Source organism: Artemia sp. Qi Xiang Cuo, chromosome 14 (genome assembly GCF_049724085.1).
Source record: "Artemia sp. Qi Xiang Cuo chromosome 14, ASM4972408v1, whole genome shotgun sequence".
Taxonomy (NCBI): domain Eukaryota; kingdom Metazoa; phylum Arthropoda; class Branchiopoda; order Anostraca; family Artemiidae; genus Artemia; species Artemia sp. Qi Xiang Cuo.
In genome coordinates this window covers 39,839,919-39,857,502 of record NC_142807.1, presented here as the reverse complement: position 1 = coordinate 39,857,502, position 17,584 = coordinate 39,839,919, and the positions used below count along the sequence as shown (strand labels likewise).

Below are 17,584 nucleotides of genomic sequence, written 5' to 3'. Positions count from 1 at the left end.
TCTTAATTCCCCCTTCGTAAATAAATAATTTCCCCTAGCAATTATGTAAATCAAGTTCTCAGGTTAGGCTAGCCAAACAATCTCATAGCATTCGCGTCGAGCATGTCCATTCTCACTGACAACGAACAGACATAAATCATCCATAAAACAGACATGAAAAACATCAAATAAATCGAACAACAAACATAACCATCCATAAAAACAGACATAAATGTGAGAAAGTTCCTGTTTTTCAAATTCTCACTGACAAAAACCATAAAACATCCATAATTTGATGTTGACATCCGAGAAAAACATCAAATAAATTGACCAACACACATAACCATCCATGAAAACAACCATAAATGTGAGAAAATTCCTGTTTTTTCAAGTGAGAAAATTCCTGTTTTTTCATTCTCAGTGAGAAAAGCATGAAACCACGTGGTCCTGTTGGGAGTAGCACCCCCCTCTCTACTAACGCCTTCTATAAAAACCTTATATGCCCCCAGGGCATAACTTACAACCCTTGCCCTGAAGGCTGTGGGGGGAGTTTCCCGCTCAAAGGTATAATTTCCTGAACTTTGAACGTCGTGGGACAAATTGGCTATTTGGAATTTTTTATTGGATGTTTTTGAGGAAATGATGGGTGTGGAAGGGGTGTTAGTTGCCTTCTTATCACTTTCGACTATTAAAAAGGGCACTAGCCATTTCAATTTCCAATCGAATGAGCCCTTTCTGAAGTTTCTACGGCAACGCGTTCTATAAAAGCCTTATATGCCCCCAGGGCATAACGAACATCCCTTGCCCTTAAGGCTGTGGGGGATTGTCCTCCTCAGAAACATAATTTCTAACTGGAAATCAACTACGCTGAACAAAATGGATATGTCAAAATTTTGATTCGATATGTTTCGGGTAATGGTGGGTGTGGATGGGGTGTTAGTTGCCTTACGATCCCTTTCGAACATGAAAAAGGGCACAAGCCACTCAAATTTCTGATTAAATCAGCCTTTTTCGAAGTTTCTACGACAACTTCTTCGATACGAACTGCCCTGCTCTAAAATTTCTCGTGCCCTGCTCTAAAAAATGAATAATACATATTGCCAACATCGTTCTTATATGCCCTCAGGGCATAACTTAAAACCCTTGCCCCGAGGGTTGTGGGGGAGTATTCTCCTCAAAAACATATTTTCTATCCGAAAATCAACTACGCTGAACAAAATGGCTATCTAAAATTTTGATTGGATGTGTTTAGGGGAAGAATGGGCGTGCGGGGGGGGGGGCTAGTTGCCCTCTAATCACTTTACACTATTAAAAAGGGAACTAGCCACTCCAATTTCCAATAAAATGAGTCCCTTTTGAAGTTTCTACGACAACTCCTTCGATACGAAGTGCCCGGGCATGGAGAACAAAAAAAAATTATACATTATGCCCACTTCGTTCTTTACTTAGGCAGCGCTATCGCGTTGCCTATGATGTATGTTGATTGTATGTTTTCTCATGGCATTTTGTAACTTGTATTTGAAAATTACATAAAGATGAGTCCCAATGTCTAACGGGTAGAACATCCCCCCGGCCCCCCACGACGTAAAAAATAAAACTTTCATTCCATCGTCTTGTACTATTTTTTTTATCGGTAAATTCCAAATTTCATATTCGCCCCTACTCAGGAACATACCCAGGACCCAGAAGGTTAAAAGCCTCTCCCCATGGAGTGTGGGAGGTTATTTCACTCCTAAAGACATTGTTATTGGATCTTTCAACTATACTGAAAAAATGGCTATCTCAAAATTTTGATCGTATGTGTTTGGGGAAATGGTGGGCGTGAGAGGGGGTTAGTTACCCTCCAAACATATTCAACTATTAAAAACGACACTAGACATTTCAATTTCCAATCGAATGAGCCCTTTTTGACGTTTCTATGACAATGTTTTCTATAATAAATCTTATATAACCCCAGGGCATAATTTACAACCCTCGCCCTGAGGGCTGTGGGGGGGGGGGGAGGATGTCATCCTTAAACACCTAATTTTCAAAACTTTCAACTACGTTGAACAAAACGGCTGTCTAAAAATTTTGATTGGATGTGTTTGGGGAAAGGTGGGTATGAGAGGGGGGTTAGTTGCTCTCCAATCACTTTCAACTATTAAAAAGGGTACTAGCCCCTTGAATCTCCATTCGAGTAAGCCTTTTTTCAAGCTTCTACGACAAAGCTTTAAATAAAAAACCTTATGTGCCCCCAGGGCATAGCTTATAACCCTTGCCCTGAAGACTGTGGGGAGAGTGTCCTGCTGAAAGGTATAATTTCCAGAACTTTCAACTGCGTTGAAAAAAATGGCTATCTCAAAATTTTAATTGAATGTGTTTGGGGAAATGGTTGGAATGGAAGGGTGTTAGTTGCCTTATAATCACTGTCGACTATTAAAAATAAAAACCTTATATGCCCCCAGTGCACAACCTTACAAGCCTTGCCCTGAGGGCTGTTGGGGGAGTGTCCTCCTAAAAACCTAATTTCTATCTGGAAATCAACTACGTTGAACAAAATGGCTATCTCAAAATTGTGATTGGATGTGTTTGGAGAAATGGTGGGCGTGGAACGGATGTTTGTTGCCTTCCAATCACTTATGACTATTAAAAAGGGCGCTAGCCATTCCAATCGAATGAGCCCTTTTCGAAGTTTCTACGACAACTCTTTCGACACGAAGTGCCCAGGTCTAATGGAAAAAAAAATAATACATTGTGCCAACATTGTTCTTTACTTAGGCAGCGCTATTGCGCTGCCTATGATTAATAATTTAGGAGTGTCCGAGTCATTAGACCTCTTCATTCCACAGTTTTATAGATTATGAACAGCCGTTTGATTCAGCCAATAAAAGACTTGTAACGAAGTGGTATACCAGATAAATACATTAAAGTGATTAGAGCTATGTAAGAAAATAATGTTGCTACGGTTAAGAGAGGAAATGAGGTTAGTACCTGAGTGGTTTCGCGTTCTATTCCCGTTTAGATGGATCATTTTGAAGAATATTGTCATCAGGAGCACAGCAAAGACGACGGGAAAGCATGGAATCAAATGAAGAAGAAAACCACTTCTAGAATTACATTAAACTGCTAGATGAAAATGTTAGCAAAATGAATTTCACCTAAGAGTGAAAATTTGGTCGACGCATCCTCAACCTTTTCTAAAACCGCACTGTTTCTCTCTTAAAACTTCGTCTACGGCATCTCTCAGTCTAAAATGTATCATATTACTTTGTAATTTGCTACCTTTCGGAGACCAGACTAATGCCTCGGTAATTACCACACTCACTTTTATCACCTTTCTTATAAATTGGCTTGATTGAGGTTTTCCTAAAAACGTTAGGTACTTCCCCTTTTTTTAAATCATATTCATAATCTTCAGTAACTTATTTATAATCAATAAGACTTTTGGCGCAAGACTGCATCGTGTGTGCTTTTGAAAATGTTTTAGAAATTCTGGAAAGTTTCAACAGTCATCCATCCGCTTACATAAGCAGCATCTTTCGTGCCAGTAGGGGCACTAGGGACCATACGATCCTTGAAATGAACACCGTGAAAGACCATAAAGAGAGGGATCATTACATCTGTAGCAGTAACTGCGCAACATATTGTTACAAGATCACCCCTCTCGGCTGATGTTAGTTGACCAGCCTGCTTAGCACCTTTTGGGGCCAAAACTTTCTTAGGATTCTTCACAGTTGTTAGGCCAGTATCAACAACAGTCCATATAGCATAGGCTTCAAATTTCTCTTATTGTGTTAATGGAGCTCTCTACTTTTTCTTTGAAAAACTTGTTTTGTGGAATTTTTTTTTTTTAGATTAATTTCTGTTCGTTTATTATTGACAAAGTCATTTTCATGAAAAGTATAATATTTTATATTTCTCCGATTTTTTTTATAATAATCCATAGTTTGGCATAATTGTGGGGGTTTGACATGCCCAATATCCCTAAAGACATAGTTATTGAACCGTTGTACTATGCTGAACAAAATAGCTGTATCAAAATTGTAACTACATGTTTTGGGGAAATAAATCAGCTTGAGAGACGGGCTGATTGCCCTCCAATCTCTTTTTATTATTTTTATTTTGAATTGAGTTAGCTTCTTTAAATGTTTCTTTGGTATTTCTAGCATTTATAGAGTGGTGTTACCTATGATATTGCTTATATGCTTTTTGGAAAACCTGCATGTATACAGTTTTTTTGTCTAATTGGAACGACCCCTAAACACTTCCTAGAAGTTTCACCTTTGTGTCATAACTGTAGTTGTAGTACTAAAAGTAAACACATAGTGCCTTCTGGCTAGTTCAAAATCCCCCACAACTTATTCTTAATTTTCTACCTTAATAATATAAGCTGTTCTTGACATATCGCTTTGTCACCTTTTTGTAAGTCCACATGCTCATAGTTTGTTTTGATTTAGTTCAACGTCCGCCTAAATATTTCTTATATTACGGAATATTAGACTGAATATTATATTATATTAAATTACTGAATATTTCTAATATTACTGAAGGCATTGTTATATTCTCTTTGGACTATTGCCTACAAAATGGTTGTCTCACAATTACGATAGACTGTGCTTGGGTAAAAGAGGATATCAGGGAGAGGGGAGGGGCTATTTTCGCTACGAGACGCTAGACACTTGAAATGAACTTATTAGAATACATTTCCAATAAAATTAGCCCTCTTTTAAGTTTACAAGACCAACTCTTCATAAAAACCTTACACCCCCCCCCCCTCGGGGCATAGCTTAAAACCCTTACCCTCATATTCTGGGGGGCACCCCAAGGCCGTGTTAAGAGATTTTTGGAATATTTTTTTAACAAATGGCTATCTTAAAATTTCTATCGGATGCATTTGGGAAAAATATGACGGGGGGGGGCGGTTAGCTGCCCTCCGATAAAGTTGACTCTTAAAAATGGCTCTTCAACTTTCTATTTCCAGTCCAATGAGCCCCCTCCGAAGTTTATACGACCACCATCTCAATAAAAACCTTAAATACCCTCGGGCATACCTTATAACCCTTGCCCTGAGGACTGTGAGGGGGTTCTCATCCTCATTGACAAAATTTCTGGACTTTTAAACTACGTCAAACAAATTATTACTGGAAGTATTTGGGGAAATGATCAGCGTGGGGGGGGGTAGTTGCCCTCCAATCACTTTTGACTTTTAAAGAGGGCACTTGCCCTTTCAATTACCAACCAATTGAGCACTTTTCGAAGTTTCTACGACAACAAATGGCCATCTTAAAATTTCTATCAGATGCGTTTCGGGAAAATGCAACTTTTGTGTGTGTGGGGGGGTGTGATCAAATTTACTCTTAAAAAGAGCACTATAACTTCTGATTACCAATCCAATGTGCCCTCGTTCAAGTTTATAGGCCACCCTTTCTATAAAAACCTTAGATGCTCCCAGGGCATAACTTACAACCCTTGCCCTGAGGGCCCTGAGGGAGGGGGGAGGGGTTTATCCTCAAAAATATAGTTTTGGGACCTTTCAAATACACTGAACATAATGGCTATCCCAAAAATTATGATTGAATGTGTTTGGGGAAATAATAAGTGTATGGGGGGCGGGGGGCTGGTTGACCTCCAATCACTTTTGACTGTTAAAAAGGCCAGTAGAAATTCTGATTACCAATCAAATGAGCCCCCTTTGAGGTTTATACGACCACCATTTCTATAAAAACCTTATATCCCCCCAGGGCATAACTTAAAGCCCTTGCTCTGAGGTTTGTGGAGGGGGGAGGGTTGTCATTTTCAAAGTCATAATTTCCGGACCTTTAGACTACGCAGAACAAAATAGATATCTCAAAATTTTGATTTGATATGTTTGGGGAAGTCATTGACGTGGGGGAGGGGAAGCTGGTTGCCCTCCATGAGCTCTTTTTGAAGCTCCTATGAAATTCCTTTCTATAAGAATTGCCCTATTCTAAAAAACAAAACAATATATTGTGCCCTCATCGCTCTTTACTTAGGCAGCGTTTTCGCGCTGCCTATGACATTTTGTCTTGAGATTTCAATTATACAGCACTGGAAGTGCCATTTAGACCAGGTAAGACCCCCCCCCCCTAAAAATCAGCCTATGAGCGCTCATGGATTTTGAACTAGCCAGAAGGCACTATATGTATACTTTTAGTGCTACCACTACAGTTAATGTAACCAATGACGCAAAAGTTATTAAGATGACACTTTTAGGGAACGTTTAGGAGTTTCAATTAAAGATAAAAACTGTAGGCATGCAGGTTTTCAAAAGGGCAGATAAGCAATATCATAGGCAGCACCATTCTATAATGGCTAGAAATATCATAGAAACTTGTTAAGGAGCTAATGCAATTCACAGTTTTGGTGCCCTTTTTAAGAGTAACAAAAGATTGGAAGGCAAGAAGCCCTACTCTCAAGCCCCTTCATTTTCCAAACACATCCAGTCAAAATTTTGAGACATCCATTTTGTTCAGCATAGTAGAACGGTCCAGCAACAATGTCTTTAGGGATATTAGGTATGTAAACTCCCCACAAATATGCCATTGATTCATTATGCTTTAAAACTAAATGTTACATTAAAATAAATCAACAGACATTGTGTTTCTGGTTACTAATAAGACACCTCAGCAATATATCGAGAACGACTGGGGGTGATAAGTTGAAACTTTTGGATATACTACTATTACTACTTCTACTCTTAAAATTTAAATAAATAAAAGGAGTGTAAGTTTATCCAGGTTGTCAAAGATCATAGATAGAATCTTTTGGAAGCGATATCAAGTTTTATTTTTCTGATCAACTTCAGAAGCTATACAAACAACAAAAGCACGAAGAACAAGAGGGAAATCTTTTTTGTAAGACAGTGGATATAAATTTGAATGAATATTTCGGCCCTAAGTCCAAGGGCCGTCCTCAGCAAGACCAAAATATATAAAAGAAGAAAGACTAAAAACAACCTTCGACCAATCATACTAAAAATTAAAATTTTTTAAAGCAGTCCCAGCATCTTTACTTCAGCGAAGTTCAACCAGGACTGATAAAAAGTGAGGTAAAACAAGGCGATTCAATGAGATGAAAAAAAATTTTAAAAACACGTTCTTATTGTGCTAATCCAGTCTTTTTGGCAGCTAATCTCAAAGGTATTTTTGTGACCGGTTCTGTATTAATGTCTATTGTTTTTTAAAATATTTTGTAAGATCATTTTTAATTAAATTTGTGCATAGCGCATTTAGTGTATATTCCCCCAAGTCCCTATTTTAAGGAAATATTATTATTAATCTTAAGTCTGATTTCAATTACTTCTCAGACTACCTGTTTTATACCAAGGTCATTACTAATAAGGTCAGATTCATCAAAAAGTATATTGTAGCTATGATTTTCAAATAAATGGCTTCCTAAAGCAGAATCAAATGAAATAGTAGAAATATTAGAATTTAGAGCTTTGACAATATCATTTTTATACTTTTAAATAGAATAGAATAAGATTTATTGGCTAAAATAGCACAAAAGCTAGCATAAGCACGTCAGACTTATAATAACAAACCAGATGTTAGGGGATAAACATAAAACAAAAATTGAATCAACAATAAAACAGATGTTAGGGGATAAACATAAAACAAAAGTTATATAAACCATTAAAATGGGTAACAAAATAGGGGACAAAAGAGTTTTTGTACCTCATGGTCAACATTTGGGGATACAGATCCAGTTGTGTGTTTGGAGCTCTACGAGCATTGAGTCTTGTATTAGGAAGGGTTGGGGGATTTTCTTCAAAGGGAGGGAGAAAACGTCGATGATAGTCAGAACTAAGGCACTTGTGACCAAAGTTCATGGTAAGGATGTGACGTCGTGATTCCAATGTAATAAGTTCAAGTCTAGCCAAACCTTCATCGTATGCAGTATTGGCCGTCCGCAGATTAATTTTTATTACCGGTTTTTGAACAAGTTAAACTTTAGAAAATCGATGTTCGGTCAACCCAGGGTTTCAGTCAGGGCGAGTATATTCCAGACAGGGCTTAATATAAGAACAATAAATTATTTTGAGGTTTTGGATTGATATGGAGAACCGTTTGAGAAGGGAGAAAGATTTAAGGAGAAAACTACCTGACTTAAATAAGTGGGAAATGTGGGAGTTCCATTTAAGGTCGTTGTCCAACTGCAGACCAAGCAGTTTAACCGTACTTAAATTTGGTATGCAAAGGTAATTATTGATGGTGGGTATATTTAAAAAAAAAGAAGAAAATAACATGAAGCTCCTTTTGGGTATGCTTAAGTTGAGTTTAACATTGTCAAGATCATTCTTTAAATTGTTAATTAGTGAATCGAGTGTAAAAATTCAAAGTATGAGATGTTTGAAAAAGGTTCAGTAATGTCAAATCATCCGCAAATTTAAAACAGTTGTCAAAACTTGGTAAAATGTTATTAAAAACTATTAAAAATGCTAAAGGACCTAACTTAGTCCCTTGAGGTGCTCCACAGGAAATCGAGGAAAAACCTGATAAATCCCTGTTAGGGAGGACTACGCATTGCTCATGGCCAGACAAAAAGCTAGCTAACATACGTAAAAAAAAATCTCTTGCACCTAAAGCCCTTGCATTATCTATAACTGTCTGATGATCCAAATTGTCGAAGGCTTTGCTAATATCAGCAAAAACAGCTTCAACGTAGGAACTATTCAACTCAAGATGTTTGAAAATAGTGTCAAGTATATAAATTAAGCAAATCGGGGTGCTATGATTCGGCCTAAAGCCAAACTGATTTGGGTTGATTTTATCATAAATATCGTCAAAAAGGAAATGGCAAATAAAACTTTCTAAGATTTTAGAGAAAATGGAGGTTTTTGATATTGGTCTTAAGTCAGAGGGAGCATTTGGGGTCTTAGTTTTTGGTATAGGAGATATAATAGCTCGTTTAAAACACACTGTAAAAATACCATTTACAAAACATTGGTTAAAAATAGCAGTTGAGGGGGACACTTAAATACTGGGCACATTCCACAATCAATTTGGTAGGGATATCACCTGGGTATACTGACCTTTTTGTGTCAGGAGTTTTGAGTTTAAGTTGAGTCTGATTGATTTCGATCACAGGAATGTCACTCACTGCACTGTAGACTGGCATGTGCTGGAGTAGCGGGTGAATTTTACAAACTGAAGCAAAATTATCATTTATGACATCCCCACCCACTAGGTCACCATTACTGTCCGGTAAGAAAAACTTTGTAGAGACCTTTCCCATGAGATTTTGGACACTTTTGTGGAATCTCTTAGGGTCCAAACACAATAACTTATTTAGCACGTACGCACCATAATCCCTTCTTGCTTTACGGATTTTGCGAACAATGATATTTCTAAGTTTTCGAGATTCTTGGAAAACTCCTTCCTTAAAGAGTTTATCGGGTTCATTTATTAGGCAAAAAAATTTTTTATTTATCCACGGGTTGCAGTTGGATTTGCGAGTACCAAAAAATGCGTTTCTCTAAACTCTGGTGTGTTCTACCTACATAGTATTTGCCACAATCGTATGGTATTTGATAGACCCCTCTTTGGAGAGTAACTGGGGTTTTATCTTTACCAGAATTTAAGAAATTTATGATTTTGAAATTATTGGTAAATACTACATACAGATTATTATGTGTGCAAACTTCTTTAAAATTTGTAGCTATTTTTGTGATGTAAGGAGTAGTATAGCTATAACGATAGGTAGCGGGGCCCTATCGTTTTTGCATATGTTAATATAAGGTAGCAGGCGGGTAGTAAATTACTGTATCAATTAAAGGTATCAGAATGATAGAAATCACCATGCCTTAAAAAGTTATGTCTTTGCTTGGTTTTTTATGTTGTAATTAGAACCAGAATACCACACGCGAGAAGTAAGTTATTCATTTATATTCTTAGTGGGTAAAGAAATTAATTCTAATATAATTTATCGGGTAGTTTATACAGTCCCCAATATAGTTAACGAATTGTTAAATATTTTTGAACCTGGATCTTCAGAGGTCGGTAAAGAGCAACATCAAAACAAAAAAGTATATAAACACTACATTTAAATGGCTTGCGAGCTTAGTACATGAGGTAAATCATACCTATTTTTTATTATGGCCCAAAGTTCCCCACCCCCACTATGCCACAGTTCTCCACCCCCCCCCCCATTTAACCCCCCCTCCCTCAAACACCCCCTCCCTCCAACCCCCCCCCCCCACCCTCCCCACCGTTTTTTTTAACTTCGAATCTCTTCGAATGTCATGAAACATACTTAAAACATAAGAAATTCACATTCAATATTTTCCAACTTCAAATTGGGAATGATATAGATATGTGTGTCACGACTTTTACTATTAGAAAAATAATGTTTATAGTGACCAATTTTTTTTCAACTTTTTTTTTTACATCTCCAAATCATATTAGTAAAAATCGAATGACACTTTTGATTTAAATTTTAAAAACTTATTCTTGTGCATACTACTGATGAGGACTGATGATTCTCATTCAATATTTTTTCATGAAAAACAAACTAATTTTTTTTGTAGGATTTCCCAGAGCTCCCCCTACCCGTTAAGAAGATAAGGAGGGGTGAAGCAACTCCAGTGGTTATTTCAAAAAGACCAACTGTTATACAATATGGTCGTAGGTCGAAACCATTAATACCATCAACAATAACCGTGAACCACCCAATAGCCAACTGTCAAGCTGCCAGATTCAACACTCACAACAAGATTCCACAACCATCCGGACCCATCATACACCAGCCAACTGTCAACTGGTCAACGGCCACACCCAACATGCAAACCGTATTCCCATTCCAAGAAGCTGATGTAGTCATGGAACCAGTCACCTCTCGCTGTGATTACGTAAGAAAAATTGTATCCTCTCTCTCTCTCTCTCTCTCTCTCTTATCTCTGTATATATCTATCCCAGTGTGCGTGTTATAAAAAAAAAGAAAAACCCACAACCTCAATGTTAGGATCTATAGTGAATTAAGAATTAAAAAAAAAAGTAATTAAAGGGTAGCGGTTCTACAGATTTAGGTCATTAAACACTGAAAATATTTTTTTTAGCTTAATTGAAGTGTCACATCACTATATAAAAAAAATGGCACAATTTCTCTTTCTTATACCAGGTTACACTCGAAGAATCATATTAAATCTGAGGAACAATTGCCGCCCATCGCCTCATTCTACGATTCACTTTACGAGCGTTAATGCACCACTGTTGACTATGAATTTGCCAAGAGGGTTTGAGCTAACACACACACACACACACACACACACACACACACACACACACACACACACACACACACACACACACACATACACACACACATACACACACACACATACACATACATACACAGACAAACACAAACAAAAAAATACAAAGCAACACACAAACACACAACAAAACAACCGCACAACCCCAGCCACCACATCAAAGACAACCAGACCCAGCCCCCCCCACACACACACACACACACACACGCGTTATGGTTACTTTCGGGCTGAGTTGCACTTTACTTTCACTTTGTTTCCTAAGAACTGTTTAAAATTAGATTGTTTTTGTTGTAGTTTTTTGTTGTTGTTCGACTTGATATGAATTCTGAAACAAGTTAGTAGATGAAATTTCTTGATGACTAAAGATTTTTTTTTCTTCTAAAAGGCGTAATATTCTCAGGCTCTTAGCTTTTGAAGGATAATATTAAATATAATGAAATTTATGTATTTGGAATCAGCATACAAAGCCAATCATTTTTATGTATCTATTATTATTAAAATTCCGTTTTTAAGTTATGGTTACTTTCGGGCTAATTTGCAATTTAATTCCATTTTATTCCCAATAACTTTTCAAAATTGTTTTTTTTCGTTATAGTTGTTTTTTTGTTGTTTGACTTGATAGGAATTCTGAAACAAGTTGGCAGCTGAAATTTCTTGATGACTAAAGATTTTTTTCTTCTAAAATGCATAATATTCTCAGGTTATTAGCTTATGACCAATAACATTAAACCTAAGGAAATGTATGTATTTGGAATCAGCATACAAAGCCAATCATTTTTATGTATATATTATTATTAAAATTCCGTTTTTAGAGTTATGGTTTCTTTCGGGAAAAAAAAACACTTTACTTTCACTTTGTTCCCAAGAACTGTTTAAAATTGGGTTTTTTCGTTGTAGTTGTTTGTTTTTTTTATTTTAGACTTGACATGAATTATTAAACAAGTTTGCAGTTGAAATTTCTTGAGGACTAGAGATTTTTTTGTATTCTAAAATGCATAATATTATCAGGCTTTTAGCTTTTGACAGATAATATTAAATCTAATAGAATCTATGTATTTGGAATCAGCATACACAGTCAATCATTTTTATGTATTTATTATCATTAAAATTCCTTTTTTAAGTTATGGTTAATTTCGTGCCGAGCTGTACTTTACTTTCACTTTGTTCCCATGAACTCTTTAAAATTAGGTTGTTTTTGTTATAGTTGTTTTTTGTTTTTTTTTTTCGATTTTATAGGAATTCTGAAACAAGTTAGAAGTTGATATTTCTTGATGACTAAAGATTTTATTTTCTTCTAAAAGAGGTAATATTCTCAGGCGGATATGACCTCACTCAGTGTCCAAACGGATCCTCTTGCTTTTCTGACAGATGTGTCGATGGAGCTTTTCCCATGACTCTCTTTGTCCTGACTGTCAACCAATGTCAAAAGGAGTTTGTTCCCCAATTCTATGCTTAGAATAGAGACACACAATTATAAAATAATTAATTTCATCATGTACGGTGTGATCAATTCAGAATATATTGCCATAAAACATTCATCTTGTGGAGTAATTTTCAAGTTTGTGTTTTTATTACTGGGTGAAGATCGTAAAGAAAAAGACATTTACCATTTTGACATTAACTAAATTTGTTTGATTACGATAAACCCTGATAGAGTACTAAAATGAATCACATAATAAGACTAGAATTCTATGATAGAAAAATAAAACCATTTAATAACAATATTTCAGAATTGAAGCATGTACAAGACGAAGTCCGTGAAATCGGCAGGTCTTTTGGAGCAAAACCACTATATGTTAACGGGAGTGTCTCTACCGATAAGTTCATGATCGTATAATGTGACATTAATATCCCCCTTTTTATTTAAGAGGACTTTGGCTGTGAAAAACACCCCAATGCGATTCACCGTCCCATTGATGAAGTGAGGTTTTTTGTGCAATGGGTACCTGAAAAGATACCACATGTGGACATGTGTGTTAGATATCTCCTAATCCAAAAAAAACACAACCCATTTAATGGGACCATCGAATGTGGATGAGCAACGATGAGTCCGATAATGATGAATGGAGATAACACCCCCATGATATCCGCTCTCTAAAGGTCTAGTGATAATTGTATGAGCCATTATGTGAAAATAGTGAAAAAAAACACATTATTAATATTATTATATTTGAAAATAAAAAGTGTTTTGAAATAATTTTTAAAAATTATATAGAAAACGTTAATAGAGAGTTATTATCAGAAAAGTTTCTGTCATAAGCTGTGTTACTTGTAGCAAAAATAAACACAGTAAAATACAATGTGTTGGCCAGAAATACATTTGGTCGGTAAGCGATTTTAAACCTTTATTACACCTAAGATCTTAGCTCTGAAAGCTCTTTAAGTATATTGATCTTTTTAACGAATTGGCCTTTTACTAGCATTTTATTCCATTGAATTTAAGCACATTAAATGAAAAAATGGCTAAGTTTGTTAAAGGATAGCTACTTTCTTGAAAAAACACACAAAATCAGAAAAAATGTTAATTGTTCCTTTATTAGCTACGCAATGGGATTGGGGAGAGGTGGCCCCTGGAGGTTGAGGTCCATTGTGGTTAGAGTCTTTGATGGTTAGTACTCGTAATTCTCTCATTAATCTAATATTGTGTACTTGTGTATTAGAACGACCACAGAGTTTCATCCCAAATCATCCTCTAAAATGTCTCACTGTTTCACCCAAAAAAATCTTTAAAATTTCGATTAATTTGTTTCGCCCAAATAATCCCCTAAAAATAATTTTTGAATGTTCCTTTGTTTTGGCATCCTTTTGCGATGTAAGAGAAATCCATTTACCTAGAAATAGGTGTCATTGATCCTCTCCCGTTAGACTCGCTCTTATCCAGCAATGATGTAAACTTCTCTTCGGAGTAATAGAAACATTAAACAAGTTGACCAACAAACAGGACTATGAAACAACCTCATATCATATAACCAACAAACAGAACAGAACCATGAAAAAAACATCAGACATCCAAGAAACATCAAACAAGTTGACCAACAAACAGAACCATGAAACAACATCATATCATATAACCAACAAACAGAACACAACCATGAAAAAAACGTCAAACAACATACCCATCAACTAACAGAACCATGAAACAACATCAAATCATATAACCATCAAACAATATAACCATCAAACCATAAAACCATCGAAAACAGGTCTAGAAAGAGGCACGTAATCTTGTATCATTAGACTCGATTATAGATGGCAGCAGAGGTGTTTGCCCTGCGCTGGCAATGTCATCAGTACTTGTGTTTGGGGAAATGGTGGGCGTGAGAGGGGCGGTATTCGCTCTCCAATCACATTCAACTATTAAAAATCACCCTAGCCTTTTCAATTACCAATCAAATGAGCCCTTTTGAAGTTTCTACGACAAAACTTTCAATAAAAATCTTATATGCCCCCAGGGCATAACTTGCACCCCTTGCCCTGAGTGCTGGGGGGATGTCATTCTCAAAGACCTAATCTCCAGAACTTTCTACTACGTCTAACAAACTGGCTATCTAAAAATTTTGATTAGATGTGTTAGGAGGAATGGTGGGCGTCAGAGGGGGGTTAGTTACCCTCCAGTCACTTTCGACTATTACAAAGGGCACTAGCCCTCTCAATTTACAATTGAATGAGTCCTTTTTGAAGTTTTACGACAACTCTATCTATCAAAACCTTATATACCCCAAGGGCAGAACTTACTACCTTTGCCCCTGGGGCTCTGGGGGAGTTGTCATCCTTAAATATATAATTTCCAGAACTTTCAACTACGTTGAACAAAATGGCTCTAAACTTTATTTGAATGTTTTTGGGGAAATGATGGGCGTAAGAGGGGGTTAATTAATCTCCACTCACTTTCGACTATTGAAAAGGGCAATTTCAATATCCAATCAAATTAGCCCTTTTTGAAATTTACACAACAACTTTCTATATAAACTTTATATGCCTCCATATACTTAAAACCCTTGCACTGAGGGCTCTGAGGGGGTTATCATCATAAATGACCTAATTTAAAGAACTTTCAACTACGTTGAACAAAATGGATCTTTCAAAATTTTGATTTGATGCGTTTGGGAAAATAGTAGGCGTGAGAGGGGCGTTAGTCTCTCTCCATTCACTTTCAACTATTAAAAAAGGCACTAGCCCTATCAATTCCCAATTGAATGAGGCCTTTTTAAGTTTCCAGGACAACTCTTTCAATAAAAACCTTATATGCCCCCAGGGCAAAACTTACAACCCTTGCCCTGAGGGCTGGGGGGGGGAGGGGTTGTCATCCTTAAAGACCTAATTTCTAAAACTTTCAACCACGTTGAATAAAATGACTATCTAAAAATTTTTATAGGATGTGTTTGGGGAAAAAATGGGCGTGAGAGGGGGGGGGGGGTTAGTTGCCCTCAAATCACTTTCGACTATTCAAAAGGGCACTAGGTCTTTGAATTTCTAATCGAATGATTCCTTTTTCAAGTTTCTACCACAAAGATTTCAACAAAAACCTTATATACCCCTAGGGCATAACTTATAACCCATGCCCTGAAGACTCTGGGGGAGTGTCCTGCTCAAAGGTACAATTTCCTGAACTTTGAACTGCGTGGAACAAAATAGCTATCTCAAAATTTTTATCAGATGTGTTAGGGGAAATGGTGGGTGTGGAAGGGGTGTTAGTTGCTTTCCAATCTCTTTCGACTTTTAAAAAGGGCACTAGCCATTTCAATTTCCAATCGATTGAGCCCTTTTTGAAGTTTCTACGACAACGTGTTCTATGAAAACCTTATATGCCCCCTGGGCATAATTTACAACCCTTGCTCTGAGGGCTGTGGGGGGTTGTCATCCTTGAAGACCTAATTTCCAGAACTTAAAACTAAGTTGAATAAAATGGCTATATCAAAGTTTTGATTAGATGTGTTTGGGGAAAAGGTGGTTGTGAGAGGGGGGTTAGTTGCCCTCCATACAATTTCGACTATTAAAAAGGGCACTAGCCCTTTGCATTTCCAATCGAATGAGCCTTTTTTGAAGTTTCTACGACAACGCCTTCTATAAAAAATAACTTTTATGCCCCCAGGGCATAACTTAAAACCCTTGCACTGAGGGTGGTGGGGGAGTGTCCTCCTCAAAAACATATTTTCTATCTGAAAATCAACTACGCTGAACAAAATGGCTATCTCAAAATTTTTATTAGATGTGTTTGGGGGAATGACGGGCGGGGGGGGCTAGTTGTCCTCCAATAAATTTCGGCTATTAAAAAGGGCACTAGCCACTCCAATTTCCATTTGAATGACCCCTTTTTGAAGTTTCTACGACAACTCCTTCGATATGAAGTGCCCCGGTATCGAAAACAAAAAACAGAAAATAATACATTGTGCCAACATCGTTCTTTACTTAGGCAGCACGATCGCGCTACCTATGATTTTTAGAACAACTTTCTATATAAACCTTAAATGCCCCCAGGCGTAACTTACAACCATTGCACTGAGGGCTCGGAGGGGGCTATCATCCTAAAAGACATAATTTCCAGAACTTTCAACTACGCTGAACAAAATAGATATCTCATAATTTTGATTGGATGTGTTTGGGAAAATGGTGGGCGTGAGAGGGGCGTTAGTGGCTATCCAATCACTTTCAACTATTAAAAAAGGCACTAGCCCTTTCAATCTCCAATTGAATGAGGCTTTTTGAAGTTTCTACGACAACGCTTTCAATAAAAACTTTATATGCCCCCTGGGCATAACTTACAACCCTTGCCCTGAGGGCTGTGAGGGAGGGGTTGTCATCCTTAAAGACCTAATTTCCAAAACTTTCAATTACGTTGAATAAAACTGCTTGCCCTGAGGGCTGTTGGGGGAGTGTCCTCCTAAAAACATAATTTCTATCTGGAAATCAACTACGTTGAACAAAATGGCTATCTAATAACTTGTATCGGATGTGTTTGGGGAAAAGATGGGCGTGAGAGGGGGTTTGTTGCCCTTAATTCACTTTTGACTATTAAAAAGGGCACTAGCCCTTTGAATTTCAATTCGAATGAGCACTTTTTCAAGTTTCTACGACAAAAATTTCAGTAAAAACCTTATATGCCCCCAGGGCATAACTTATAACCCTTGCCCCGAAGACTGTGGGGAGAGTTTCCTTCTCAAAGGTATAATCTCCTGAACTTTGAACGTCGTGGGACAAATTGGCTATATCAAAATTTGGATTGGATGTTTTTGGGGAAATGGTGGGCGTAGAAGGGGTGTTAGTTGCCTTCCAATCATTTTAGACTATTAAAAAGGGCAATAGCCCTTTCAATTTCCAATCAAATGAGCC

The 17,584-nt window shown here is 37.0% G+C and overlaps 1 long non-coding RNA gene across 1 annotated transcript in view; it reads left to right on the top strand.

Moving 5' to 3' along the window:
* The window catches only part of LOC148944453 (uncharacterized), a 31,828-nt gene extending 18,469 nt beyond the window's left edge, over positions 1-13,359 (top strand). The window contains exons 2-3 of the long non-coding RNA XR_016142888.1: positions 10,511-10,831; positions 13,123-13,359. This is a non-coding gene — a long non-coding RNA (uncharacterized LOC148944453). The remainder of the gene's footprint in view (positions 1-10,510; positions 10,832-13,122) is intronic.
* Positions 13,360-17,584: the final 4,225 nt, after the last annotated feature.